We start from the raw sequence: 13,969 nt of genomic DNA on the forward strand, positions 1-13,969 counted from the left end.
TCTGGTCCCTTCCTACTTATTTAACCTCATTTGTACCTTCCTCCGCTGGGCTGGAAGAAGCACAAGCTGGAATCAAGATTGCTGGGAGAAATATCAATAACCTCAGATATGCAGATGACACCACCCTTATGGCAGAAAGTGAAGAGGAACTCAAAAGCCTCTTGATGAAAGTGAAAGAGGAGAGTGAAAAGGTTGGCTTGAAGCTCAACATTCAGAAAACAAAGATCATGGCATCTGGTCCCATCACTTCATGGGAAATAGATGGAAAAACAGTGGAAACAGTGTCAGACTTTATTTTTTGGGCTCCAAAATCACTGCAGATGCTGATTGCAGCCATGAAATTAAAAGACGCTTGCTCCTTGGAAGGAAAGTTATGACCAACCTTGATAGTATATTAAAAAGCAGAGACATTACTTTGCCAACCAAGGTCCGTCTAGTCAAGGCAATGGTTTTTCCCGTGGTCATGTATGGATGTGACAGTTGGACTGTGAAGAAATCTGATCGCCGAAGAATTGATGCTTTTGAACTGTGGTGCTGGAGAAGACTCTTGAGAGTCCCTTGGACTGCAAGGAGATCCAACCACTCCATTCTAAAGGAGATCAATCCTGGATGTTCATTGGAGGGACTGATGCTAAAGCTGAAACTGCAATACTTTGGCCACCTCATGCGACGAGTTGACTCACTGGAAAAGACTCTGATGCTGGGAAAGGTTGGGGGCGGGAGGAGAAGGGGACGACGGAGAATGAGATGGCTGGATGGCATCACCGACTCGGTGGACATGAGTTTGAGTGTACTCCGGGAGTTGGTGATGGACAGGGAGGCCTGGCGTGCTGTGATTCATGGGGTCGCGGAGAGTCGGACACGACTGAGCGACTGAACTGAACTGTACCTTCCTCCCTCTGGTCATTTTCGCTGAATGTTTCTTCTGCCTAAATCATCATTTCCCTAAACCTTTGTATGGCTACTTCCTTCTGGTCATTCAGGTCTCAGCTTAAATGTCACCTACAGGTAAGGTTGCAAGATTTAGCAAATAAAAATACGGGATGCTTAGTTAAATCTGAATTTCAGACAAGCAATGCAGTAATACATTTTAGTATAAACATGTCCCATGTAATGTTTGGGACATACTTATACTAAAAAAATTCATTGTGTGAAATTCAGATGTGATTGGCAGGACTTCCTTGGTGGTCCAAGTGGTTAAGAATTCACCTGCCAATGCCCGGGACACAGGTTCAAGCCCTGGTCTGGGAAGATTCCACATGCTATGGGACAACTAAGCCCATATACCACAACTACTGAGCCTCACTCTATAGCCCATGCTCCAAAGCGAGAGAAGCCACCTCAATGAGAAACCCACTCTCAGCAACTAGAGAAAGCCCACGTGCAGCAATGAAGACCCAGGGCAACCAAAAATAAATTAATTAATTAAATTTAGAAAATTATTGCATGATTTAATTTAAAAATATGATAGAGTTGTTGTTCAGCCACTCGGTCATGTCCGACTCTTTGTGATCCCATGGACTGCAGCACGCCAGGCTTCCCTGTCTTTCACCGTCTTCCAGAACTTGCTCAAATTCGTGTTCATTGAGTCAGTGATGCCATCCAACCAACTCATCCTCTGTTGTCCCCTTCTCCTCCTGTCTTCAATCTTTCCCAGCATCAGGGTCTTTTCCAATGAGTTAGCTCTTTGTATCAGGTGGCCAAAGTATTGGAGCTTCAGTTTCAACATCAGTCCCCTAAATGAATATTCAGGATTGACTTCCTTTCGGGTTGACTGGTTTGATCTCCTTGCTGTCCAAGCTACTCTCAAGAGTCTTCTCCAACACCACACTTCAAAAGCACTGAAGTTGTTTAGCTTTCTTTATGGTCCAACTCTCACATCCATACATGACTACTGGAAAAACCAGAGCTTTGACTAGACAGGCCTTTTTCGGCAAAGTAATATCTCTGCTTTTTAATATGCTGTCTGGGTTTTTCATAGCTTTTCTTCCAAGGAGCAAGTGGCTTTTAATTTCATGGCTGCAGCCACCACCTGCAGTGATTCTGGAGCCCAAGAAAATGAAGTCTGTCACTGTTTCCATTGTTTCCCCATCTATTTGCCGTGAAATGACGGCAGATGAGTGGGCATCCCGTATTTTATCCATCGACTCTTCCCCTAGGGTAAGTCTTTCCAGTCTAATCACAATCTCTCCCTCTCCTGCAGTTACTCCATTATGGCATTCTGTTTTGTTTACTTCATGGCATTTATTACTAGCTGAAATTATTTTATTTACAAGTTTATCAGTTGCTTCCCCAAAACTAGAACGTAAGCGTCTTGAGAGCAGGGACCTTGAAAATTTGTTCACCACTGTATCTTCAAGACTTCGAAAGGCATTTGAAACACAGCAAGGGCTAAATAAATATTCACTGAAGTAAGGAATGAATAGAGGGAATATTAGCTGGGGCTGCTGTAGCAAAATCCCATAGACTGAGTGACTTAAACCACAAACATTCATTTCTCACAATTCTGGACGCTGGGAAGTCAGAGTGCCAGTATGGTTGCCTTCCTAGTGAGAACTCTCTTCCTGGCTTATAGACAGCTGTCTTCTCACTGTGTCCTCACGTGCTGGGGAAAGAAGGAGGGCTCTGGTGTCTTTCTCTTCTTAGTAGTTTTTAAAAAATATTTATTTATTTATCTGACTGCATGAAGTCTTAATTGAGGCATGCAGGATCTTCATTCTTTAGCTGCTGCATGCAAACTCTTAGTTGCGGCAAGTGGGATCTAGTTCACTGACCAGGGATGGAACCTGGGGGCCCCTGCATGGGGATGTGGAGTCTTAGCCACTGGACCCCCATCTTTCTCTTCTTATAAGGGCACTAATTCCATCATGGGGGCTCCATCCTCACGACCTCATCTAGACATGATCATTCCCTCCTCCTCCAAATACCATCACATTGGGGATTAGAATCTCAATGATGTGTTTTAGGAGGACACAAACGTTTAGTCAATAGCAGATGGAAATGTCTCTTCATTCCTGAGGGGGAATGAGGGCAATAAGACCCAGAAGTTTCTGTTTTTACTAGTTAAAATAAAGTCTCTAGATGTCTGTGCTGTGACCAAGAAGCCTCCTTCTTTTTTTGGCACCTCAAGTTGTCAGGAAGTGTCTGTCACTCTGCCTTTACAGGAGGACTACCTGTGAAGAGGTGGTTAGGCAGGAACAAAGTGGATCCTGGGCTGTGGGGTAGCTCATTCTGTAAAAACAAACAACTTGGTATAAAGCGAGGTTCTCTCGTTGTGGGATGGATGATTGAGTCCTTATTTCTCTGAGTCTGAAACAAACAAACCCCAAACTATTCTTTCTAGAGGAAAACCAGGCCATGTCCTAGACAAGAGCGGGAAATACCTCCTCCCTTGAGACTCACTTTTATTGCCCCCAGGGCAAGTATCATCAGCTTAAACACAGCTTTGCTAGAACATTCCTACCTCTGCCATGGTGTTTGAGGAACGTCTCTCAGAGCTGGTCAGAGGCAACCTGACACCCAGTGAGGACCCAAAGGTGTCCCCATCTGCCTCACCCTGCCCCTTTGGTCCCTCAAACCGAGATGCGAGAGCCCACTTCCAGAGACGAGACTAGGACAATGTGTTTCTGATGCCTCAATTTGGTTCAAACCAGAATAAACACGAATGGCAAAAATCAGCCCATGAGCTCATTCAGGCTTTGATCAGAGACATAATTTCATTATGAAATTTTGAATCAGGCTGTTGTGAAGTCGTGCCAAGGAGTTTCATTTTCCCAGATGATCTGGTGGGTTGTTTCTCTCCTGTTCTCGTACTCTGCTTGCGTTTAACATATGAACTTTCCATCTATTTTTATCATGTGATCCATCCATTCTTTTACAGCAGCATTTGCTGATCCTGACAACCAACTTCAATTCTACCGGCAGATAAAAAGCCTCAAGGAAGGTCAGGCTAAACTTATGGGTTTGGTGTGCCGGCTTTGCTCACTGCATGTGTAATGCATTTTTCACATACATCCTTCCTGATGTCATGGTGACCAGAAGAGGCAAGGCATACCTCCAGGCCTATAATTTCTCAGCTTTAAAACTGACATGTTCATTTAACTACCCAGCAAGACTGCAGTGGGGTCGTACAAATTATAATACGTGAAAGCATTGTACACCCAGCACATGCCATGTAGATGGAGGCTTTCTCTTTCCCTCCGGACCCAGGGTTAGCACCTCACTCCCTGGAGTCTTGCTCCGAGTAAGCACAGGTTTATGTGAATGGGAAGATCCCAACAGGAATAGAGAAGGAAGGTGGTTCAAAATCAAACTTTGTGCCAAGTGCTGACAGGAGAAAATGGACTGGTGCTTTCATGGGAAGCAGAGAATCTTTTTTGGTTGTTGTTGTCATTTCATTTTTTCATTGGAGCTTAATTGTTTTACAATTTTGTGTTAGCTTCTGCTGTACAACAACGTGGATCAGCGTACGTATACAAATCCCCCTCCCCCTTGAGCCTTCCCCCCATACCACCCCTCTCGGTCATCAAAGAGCACCGATCTGAGCTCCCTGTGCTGTAGATAGCAGGGAAGTGGAGAATCTCGACCTCACTTCCTTCTTCATTCTGTAAAAACTTTTTCTTTGGGATCTAATGGACAGGTAGCAGCGGCTTTGCTGAGGACCACCAGCATCAGAAACACCTGGGGAAGTCGATGAAAAATGCAGACTTTTAAAAAATTTATTTATTTACTTATTTATTTGGCTGTGCTGGGTCTTAGTTATGGCATGAGGGATCTTTAGTTAAGGCAAGCAAACGCTTAGCTGTGGCATGTGGATCTAGTTCCCTGACCAGGGATCGAACCTAAGCCCCCCTGCACTGGGAGCATGGAGTTTTGGCCACTGGACCACCAGGGCAGTCCCCAGACTCTTTTTTGTTTTTAATTGAAGTGCAGTTGATTTACAGTGTTGTGTTAGTTTTTGCTCTACAGCAAACTGATTTGGTTACACACACACACACACACACATTCTTTTTAAATATTCTTTTCCATTATAGGAAATCATGTGTGCATATGCCAGTCGCTCAGGCATGTCTGACTCTTCGGGACCCCATGGACTACAGCCCGCCAGGCTCCTCTGTCCATGGGATTATCCAGACAATAATGCTGGAGGGGTTGCCATTTCCTCCTCCAAAGGATCCTCCTGACCCTGGGATTGAACCTGAGTCTCCTGCATTGGCATGTGGATTCTCTACCATTGAGCCACCTGCAAGTCCATTGTGGCTTATCACAGGATATTGAATATAGTTCCCTGCGCTCTACAGTAGGACCTTGTTGTTTATCCATTCTACATGTAGTCGTCTGCATCTGCTAACCCCAAACTCCCACTCCCCCCCGTAACCCCTCAGTAACAACACATCTGTTCTCTATGTCTGTGAGTCCGTTTCTGTTTCATATGCAAGTTCATTTGTGTCATATTTCAGATTCCACATATAAGTGATAGCATATGGTATTTGTCTTTCTCTTTCTGATTTACTTCACTTAGTATGATCATCTCTAGGCCCCTCCATGTTGCTGCAAATGCCACTATTTCATTCTTTTTAAGGCTCAGTAATATTCCATTGTGTATATATATATATATATATATATATATACAGCATTTCTTTTATCCATGCATTTGCTGATAGACATTTAAGTTGTTTTCATGTCTTGGCTATTGTGACAAGTGGTGCTATGAACATAGAAGTACAAATATCTTTTTGAATGATAGTTTTATCCAGACAGAAGCCCAGGAGTGGAATTGCTGAATCATGGCAACTCTAAAATATGCAGACTCTTGAGGTTCACCCAAGAGCTACTGAAACCAGACCCTCTGGAGGTGGGGTCGAGGGAACATATATCTTAAAAAAAAACTTCTGTAATGATCCCTGTGTCCATAAAAGTTTGAAATCTGAAAAGCAAATCTTTCCCCAAAGTCCCCCTGGGGTTTTCTGATGAACTGACCAGAACTGGTAAGACCAGTCCAAGTAAGACCTAGTTCCTTTCCCACCTATCTTAAATCCTGTCTTTTTTCTCAGCAGAGCAGGGTGAGAAAGGCTGCAGCAATGTCTCCTGCACTCTGAAAATATATGTCTTGGCTCTGCCCCAAATGCCTTGATATTTATGCTGCAGCCAGAGGGTCGGTATCCTTTGGCAATGCTCCATTTTAAGGCCATTAGCTCTTAATTAGTGCCAGCTTGTTGGTGTAGGCTTCCCAGCTGAACTGAGAGCAGAGGCTTCTCTATTCAGCCTCCCATGTCTCTCTGGCAAGTCCTGATGAAGTGACTCCTGTCTCGTGGGGCCAAGAGTTGGGCTCCTGAAGTGGCTGCTTCTCAGTGTGAAAGAGTTACCAGCCCCCCACCCCACGCAGAGGCTCTGGGACCCTGGAAGAACAGAGAAGCACTCTAAATAAATTTTTAGGGTTTTGTTACATTTTCTTAAAGCAAAAAGAGAGAGTCTTTCTTCAGACACCCTCAACAGTTTACAAGGGAGTATAAGAAAAATTAAGTGTGTTCAACTGGAGCTTTATGGACCAAACTGCCCCCCAACCCCATTTTCAGTCTAGAGTTCCAGGGAGGTTTTAGACAAGCATATAGCCAGCTGATGAGCTGGGTGGCTATGGAAAGCTATTAAAAGCTGAGAGATTCACCCCGGGAACCCCAAGAAACTTCTCTTCATGGATGATGTATCTGGTCCCCACTTCTAAGTGGGAAAAACAGAGTCTCTATTGTTCTTGGCATTCATCTCATTACTGGGTAAGGAGCTCTTCAAAAAGATCCCTAGATTAAGCTTTGGAAAAATAACTAGCAGCATTTTGTTCCTTCCTATCAGTGAGTCCCTGTTGTCCTCAGCATATTCCACTGAAGAAAATCCGAGAAGCAATTTTTTGAGATGCTATTAATGGCCTCTAGTTTGCAGCCGGGTTTAGATAACTTGAGATTGCTGGCTGCATCCTGAGAAGTGAATCCAGAACACACACTGATGTGGGAATCTGAAGGATAATTCCAAATCGTAGATAATTGTTTAAGCTCCAAGAAGGCTGGAGGGCCCATATTAAGTCATCTCTCCAGGATCAGTGTGTTTCCTATTACACTTGATATCTATCTGTCCAATGATCCTTTTGATTTTTAAGCTGTTAGACTAAATCTTTGTGTAATTCTTCCCCCCTTCCTCTCCTGCCTACCTCCCCCCTTTTCCTTAGAAAAACACGTTTTAAAAATGTTAACCGGGTACCTTAGATTGTTTCCAGAAGAATAATGTCACGTTGAAGCATCTGAACTCTGCTTCTGAAACTGATGTGTCAGGGGGACCTCTGTCTGTCAGAAGGTCAGCCTGGCCCTGGGGGAAGCTTCTGCTCAGCAAGACACTGAGGTTTTCCTTGGCCTCCTGCATCCCTCTTGCTCCTTTGTCTAGTCTAGACTGGGAACAAAACCTGACTTCCAAAGGAGAGACACAGACTGAGATACGGAAGAAAGTTAGGACAAACACTTTCTCAAGCAGCGAAGGAAGAAGTGGTCAAAACCTTGATTCGTGTAATTTTTTAGAACCTTGATTAGAAAAAGACAGATCTGCCAACTTCCTCATTTCAGGAAAAATCGATCCTTCCAACTCACTGGATCAAGGTTGGAGGAACCTTCTAGATGCTTTCCCTGTCAGTTTCACTTCCAGCCAGGGATGGACAAATCCCTCAGATGCTTGGCTACCGTGCCCAGCGCCCGGGGACTGATTTCTACTGTGCTCCGCCCTCCCTCGCCTCACCAGCGCACTAGGCATAAACCAAGTAGCTTATTTCTGAGGGCAGGGATCTCCTGTCAAATCCACCAGGTGCCTGTTTTCATAGGGCTCACAAGCTAAGAGCGGTCTTACATTTTGCAGTGATCGAAAAAAATAAAAAATAAGAATAATATGTTGTGACACGTGAAGCTGTTAAGAAATACAAATTTCAGGGTTCATTGATAAGGTTTGATTGGAACACAGTCACCCCGTTTGTTTAAAAATGGTCTGGGGACTTTCCTGGTGGTCCAGCGGTTGGGATTCTGTGCTTCCACTGCAGGGGCTACAGGCTTGATCCCTGGGTGGGGAACTTGGGTGCTACACGGTATGGCAAAAAAAAAAAAAAATTTTTTTAATGGTCTACAACTGCTTTTGCACTACATCAGCAGAGATGAAGAGCTGTCCTGCAAAGCCTAAAATATTTACCACCTGGGTCTTTACAGAAAAAGCTTGCCCACGACTCTGTCCCGGTCCCTGGTGTGTGTTCTGTGCGTTGAACAGGCATGCAACTGACTAGAGCTGACTGTTCGTTTCCATTGCCCTCCGAGAGTGAAAGTTGTCTGTCTCTACATGGAGATAGTTATTTTTTTTCTGCCCTGGAAATTCAAACAATGGGGTTCCCTACACATCTGAGTGTAGCTGATGCTTTAGTGGGCCAGCAGGGGGCTCTCTGCAGAGGTTTACATTTCAAGGGGAGGGGGCAGAAGGAGCCTGCATGGAGGTGAAACCAGAGTCTGGGAAGAGTGATGCTGGCCTGTCTCTATCAGTCTAAAGGAAAAGCAACTTCAGGCACAAATCCGAAGAGCCCCTTTGTCCAGAGTCTTTATGAGATTGGTTTCAGTGATCTTGAGGCAAACACCACACAGGTAGAGAAGAGACAATCTCTGCTTTGTCCAGCAAGATTTAGGGACTTTGGGGTCTTCAAGGTCTGCAGCTAGGGTGAGGAATTTCAGGAGCATTCCGAGGAAGCCCCCTGGGGCCCAAGGCTGGTGCACAAGCCGGCAGTCAAGCTGTTTAAGGCTGCCCTGAGCAGCTTCACAGCAATGACTGATGAGGGTATGGCCGGGAGAGGCAGGGCCTGGTGGATGCCTGTGAGGACCCTGTGGTACTGCTTGTGAGCACATCGGATCTGTGCCCTGGATCCCCCTCCTAGATAAAGAAGTGAGACCTGAACAGGCTAGTTGGGGAAAAGTGAAAATGCGAGCACAAAAATGCAAAATGTGAGTTTTCACATGGCTCAGCGGTAGTGCAGCCAAACTCCTTGAGTTCAAGTCTTGGCTCCACTATTAGCTGTGTGCCCCTGCTCACGTCCCTTGACCTCTTCATGCTCAGTTTTCTCATCTATAAAATGGGCATAATAAAGGTACCCAAGTCACAGGGCTGTGCTGAGGATGAAGTAAGGCAATGCAAGCAAAGGTCTTGAGATAGTCTAAGTGCTATATAAATGTTAGCCATGGTTATCTTGAGTATGTCTCCAACTGCACCCACAGCTTTGTGAGACTTGGGAAATGCAAGAACAAATCCCACAGTCTCTGCTCTCAGGAGCTGACATTGGGCTGGGGACACTTAGATGTCATAAAGGTTTATAGACAGTCCATAGGAAACACAGAGGGTGGGGAGCACCTTCATATGCAAATTAAATCTAAAGATGTCATATGAGTAGATCCACAGAGGACAGCATAGGGATCACATTTTAGGGGGAGGGAACAGCATGGACAAAGGCACTTGCATTTTGGAAAATTCATTTGAACTGGCACCACTGAATAGTTCTGGGTAGAAGGGAAGATGGGATGGGGGAGGTGACTCTGGAAGACTGGGTTGTCACACCAGTGGTGGCCAATGACAAAGAGATCAAGGTCTGGTTGCTTTGGTCCAGTGCCCTAACGAACTTTGATGCTGGTCTTATTTTTCCTTCCAGAAGGAAAAAGGAGAAAGCCCTATTGATAACTACCATCTCCAGGAATATCACAAGACTAAATACATTCAAATGAGACCTTTTCATCCATTCACTTTTTTTTTTAATTCATTCGACAAACATCTAGCATGCAATAACAAAAGACGCATGCAATTGGTGGAAAATACAGGGGACATATGGACTGAGCAAGGGCTGGGTGTGAAGAATGTGGGGCAGCACAGGGAAGGGAAGGAAAGACACAGGATGGGGGTGGGAGGGGGCCGGAAGAGCTGTGGGAGGAGCAGAAATGTCACAGTTGGTCAATATGGCGAGGAATCAGAAGGACCAAAAGAGGGAAGAAGGTTTGTTTGAAAACGAGGGAAATAGGGAGGGGGAACCATGGGAATGCAAAGAGAATGTGTTTGTGAGAAACTGAGACGCAATGTCTGTGGACATGTTGTTGGTTTGGTGGCAGGAAAAGAATTGTAAATACGCATGGTCGGCAAATACCTCATACAACAAAATACCTTGTGAGAATGGATGTGAGGCAGGAGAGAATCAAACACAGCCTTCAGCGGTGGCTCAGCCCTTGGGAGACAGGCCAAGTATACATTCAAGGCAGTTGCTGTCAGTCTCCCAGCCTCTGGGGCAGATCCGAAGTCTGAACCAGATGGGTTTTCTGTGAATCTCAACTGGCACAAGCAGCTGATGGGCCATCGTGAGGCTTTTCTGTCTGCTCCCCTACTTCTATGTGAAGCTTGGCCCTTGGAAGGTGGCCCGAAAGGCCAGGATTTCATTTGGTGGCCAAAGACAGGTGGTTCCAGCTTCAGGCCTGTCCCAGAGTAAGGCTTGCTTTGGACTTTACTCTGCCTTTGACTCCCCAGCCCCATGGCGCATCAGGATGTGGTTTCCTCATGTCCCAGGCGGTGAAGAGCACAGAAGAGGGACACTGGCCCAAACCAGAAACCTTTATCCAAATATAAAGCCCTCAAAGATGATACGATAGAGATGTTCAGGTGAAAATTCTGAGTTCTGCAATCAAGAGCCTACTCTTCACTGGGCCTTGACACCTGAATCCTCCCACTTTGAATCCTCCGAGATGAGACAGTGGGTTCGACAACCTACATGGCTATCTGCACATGCCCTCCCAGCAGTCCTGGGGCCAGCAGAGCCGGAGCTCTTGGGGCCACCATCTCAACTGCCCCAGCCTCTTTTAAAGTCAGTGTCTTGCTCCAGCTCCCTTGAGAGGACTCTTCTCATGATCCCTGAGATTGTGACACCCTCATTGTCACCACCATTGCCAAGGGAGCCATCCAGGGCTGGCCTGAGAAAGCACTTTTCTTTGTTCCTTGAACTGCCAGCTTGTTTGACAGACTTGGATCTGGTCTGGCTGTTCCAGCATCACTTAACCCCCTCCACTGCCCCCAAATCCCTGTTCCCCCTCCTCCCGTTCCCCTGCCCTGAAGGCTGCCGGCTTATTCCTTTTGGAGATGAACTCATTGTTGACTTTAACTCACTTCGATGTTTCCCAGGGAAGCATGCTGGCGGGAGGCCCACCCCAGCTCCTAGAAGAAGACAGCAGGGCCAGTGCCAAGACGGGGTGCCAGGGGCCTTGGAACTGCAAAAATGCCTCCCATTTTTATGGACGGGCCTGGATCGACCTGAAGACATTCCAAGTATTTAATCAGCAGCCCATGGTACATATTGGGTTGCAGAGGAAGCCCTCAGAAGCCAGCCCTTTCAGGAGATGAAGCTCAGCCAGAGGAAGGAGCCGGCCTTCTCCATGGGCCAGGCTGATGCTCCGCAGATGGAAAAAGTGCCTCCCAATAACAATAATCAATAACCAAAGGCTGGCAGCTGCTGTGGCCCGGCTTGAGGGGCCCTTGTGGGCTTGGCTCTGCCCTCTTCCCTGCACAGGACTGAGTCCAGCCAGGAATCCATCTCACCCACCACCCTGCACCAAGCTCCGGGAGAGCGAACAGGCGAGGGAGGAACCATATTTCACATACTTTCTCTTTCAAAATGTAGCCCTGTTTCGCAATTTCCTACTTAAGTTCTGGAAGGCTCTAGGGTAGGACCCAAGCCACCTTCTCCAGCCACTGGCCGTGTCTCTCCTCCTCCTCCTCACCACCAATGTCGTAGGCTAGAGGTTGGAGAGATAGGTGTGGATTCATGTTGAGCAACCCTTCCACCCTCCCCCATGGGCTGCTGATCCATGGTCTGTTTGATGCTGAAGCCAAGCGAGGCTTCAGACAAAACCTGTTTATCCCTCACCCTGTGTTGGGGAGAGCCAGGAGGGACTCCACACCAAAGCAGGTGCACCCAGCTCAGGTATGCTGGTCTCAGCAACCCCCAGGGCACCTAATCTCCAGATCTTCCCTACTCCCCTGTAACGAGACTTTTGTTCCAGCTCACTTTTACTAGCCAGGCAGCACTCCAGCCCCTTTGCAATAAATCCATCTAATCCTTCAAAATGGAATCTGTTCTCTCTGGTGGTTTTTCTCCTTTCTTACCACCCTTCGCCAGGCTTTCCACCTGTTGTCTGTTTCAATCTAACCTGGACCACAGCCGGAGGAGTCAGGAGCAAAAAAAAAGCCCGCACCTGGATTCCTGGCCCTGTGTCAGGGACTTGAATTGGGGCGCAGGAAGCTGACCCTTTCCCTAAATTCTCTCTGTCCTTCTGAACCAAACCAAACAAACCAGGGAAGAGAGTGGGGGGAAACCTACTTAAAAAACAACAACAAATTCAGCACGCACAATCCCATCACCCAAAATATTGAAATGGAAAACAAATGCTTTCCCTGGAGGATTGATCTGAAACATCCCAGAGCTGGCATTGGGTAAGGTAGACAGAAATGTGTTAGTCTGAGAGAGTCTGTGACCCTGTAGAGGAAGAAGCTAACATTTTCCAAATGACACCCGGGCCAGATAACAGCCGCATACACATCCCATGCTGTCGTTGCCTAAACCTGGGAGTAGGGCTGGCAATCTTGACCTGACTCCTCTCTCCAGCAACCCCTCACTCTGAAAATCACGAAGTGTGACTTCTCATCCATCCTAACGGTCTCCAGCCTCAGGTGGGCTGCTTCCAAGGCTGTGTGCAGGTAACCACTCCCCACCTTGAAACCCATAACCTTAACTCCAGCTCAGAAACACATTGTTAGTCTTAAAAGGACAGAGTGAGACAGACCAGGGTAAGGACGCACTGATATTGCACCTGGACACACCAGCACATCAGCCTCCGAATTTGCTCCTGTGGGTAATTCTAGAGATGTGGCAGCTCAGAACCCCCTGGAGTCCCTATTAAGTTCACTCCTTTAACTGCCGAGAGCACCAAGAGTGGCTTGAGGAGAGATGAAAAGGAGCAGAAAGCCTCGGCATCACCCAGGTGATGCGGGAGATATGGCAGGATCCAGCTCCTTCTTTGATTTGGTTTTGGTTTTGACGTTTTAGAGGAAAGCTGAGGGCAGTGCTTCTGAAGTGTTTAACACGCATGTGAATTACCTGGGGGATCTGTTTAGAGCCAGATTCCGATTTCTATGTCTGGGAGGGGCTTGAGAGTCTGCATTTTTAGCAAGCTCCCAGATGAGGCTGACGTTGCTGATACATGACCACCCTCTGAGTAGCGAGGACCCAGATTCTAGGAGATGAGGACACATCAATGCCAGAGATGGCCAAGACGAGACTGATGCCCAGAGACAGAAAAACAATGGTACACACACACAGAGCTAGAGGCTGGGAGCAGAGAAGGACACAGTGACAAAACATAGGGCAGAGAAAGGACAGAGTCAGAGAGACAGGGAAGGGCCAAAGCAGAGAAACCAAATGAGATGGATGAGGTGCAGAGCCAGAGAGACCGACAGAGCCGGGCCAGAGAGAAAAGGCAAAGTCACAGGACTGCGCAGAGGCTGGAGCCAGCTGTGGTCACCCAGGCTCCTGACACGCAGTGGAGGGGCTCAGAGATATGAGCAGGTCGAACCCTGCAGCGTGTCAGGCGCACAGATCTGAGACCCCCATCTTCCGAGCCTTCCCGCCTTCCCACGCCGGCACTGCCATCTCCTTGCTCCTGTGGAACTATCCCCCGCTCAGAGCATGCCACTACTGATTTCCCCCTTCCCTCTCCTGTGTGTTCAACCTCTACCTTTTAACTGCACCCTTCCCAGCAGGTTTTAAACATTGTCAAGTCTTCCGCATCTAAAACAAAACAAGACACTCTCTTGACACCATATCTCTTTCTAGCCCCTGTCTTATTTCTGTTTCTGAGCTAAACTTCCAGAAAGAATTTGT

This window comes from Moschus berezovskii, chromosome 4 (assembly GCF_049115385.1).
Source record: "Moschus berezovskii isolate FMDL1 chromosome 4, NW_MosBer_1.0, whole genome shotgun sequence".
NCBI lineage: Eukaryota > Metazoa > Chordata > Mammalia > Artiodactyla > Moschidae > Moschus > Moschus berezovskii.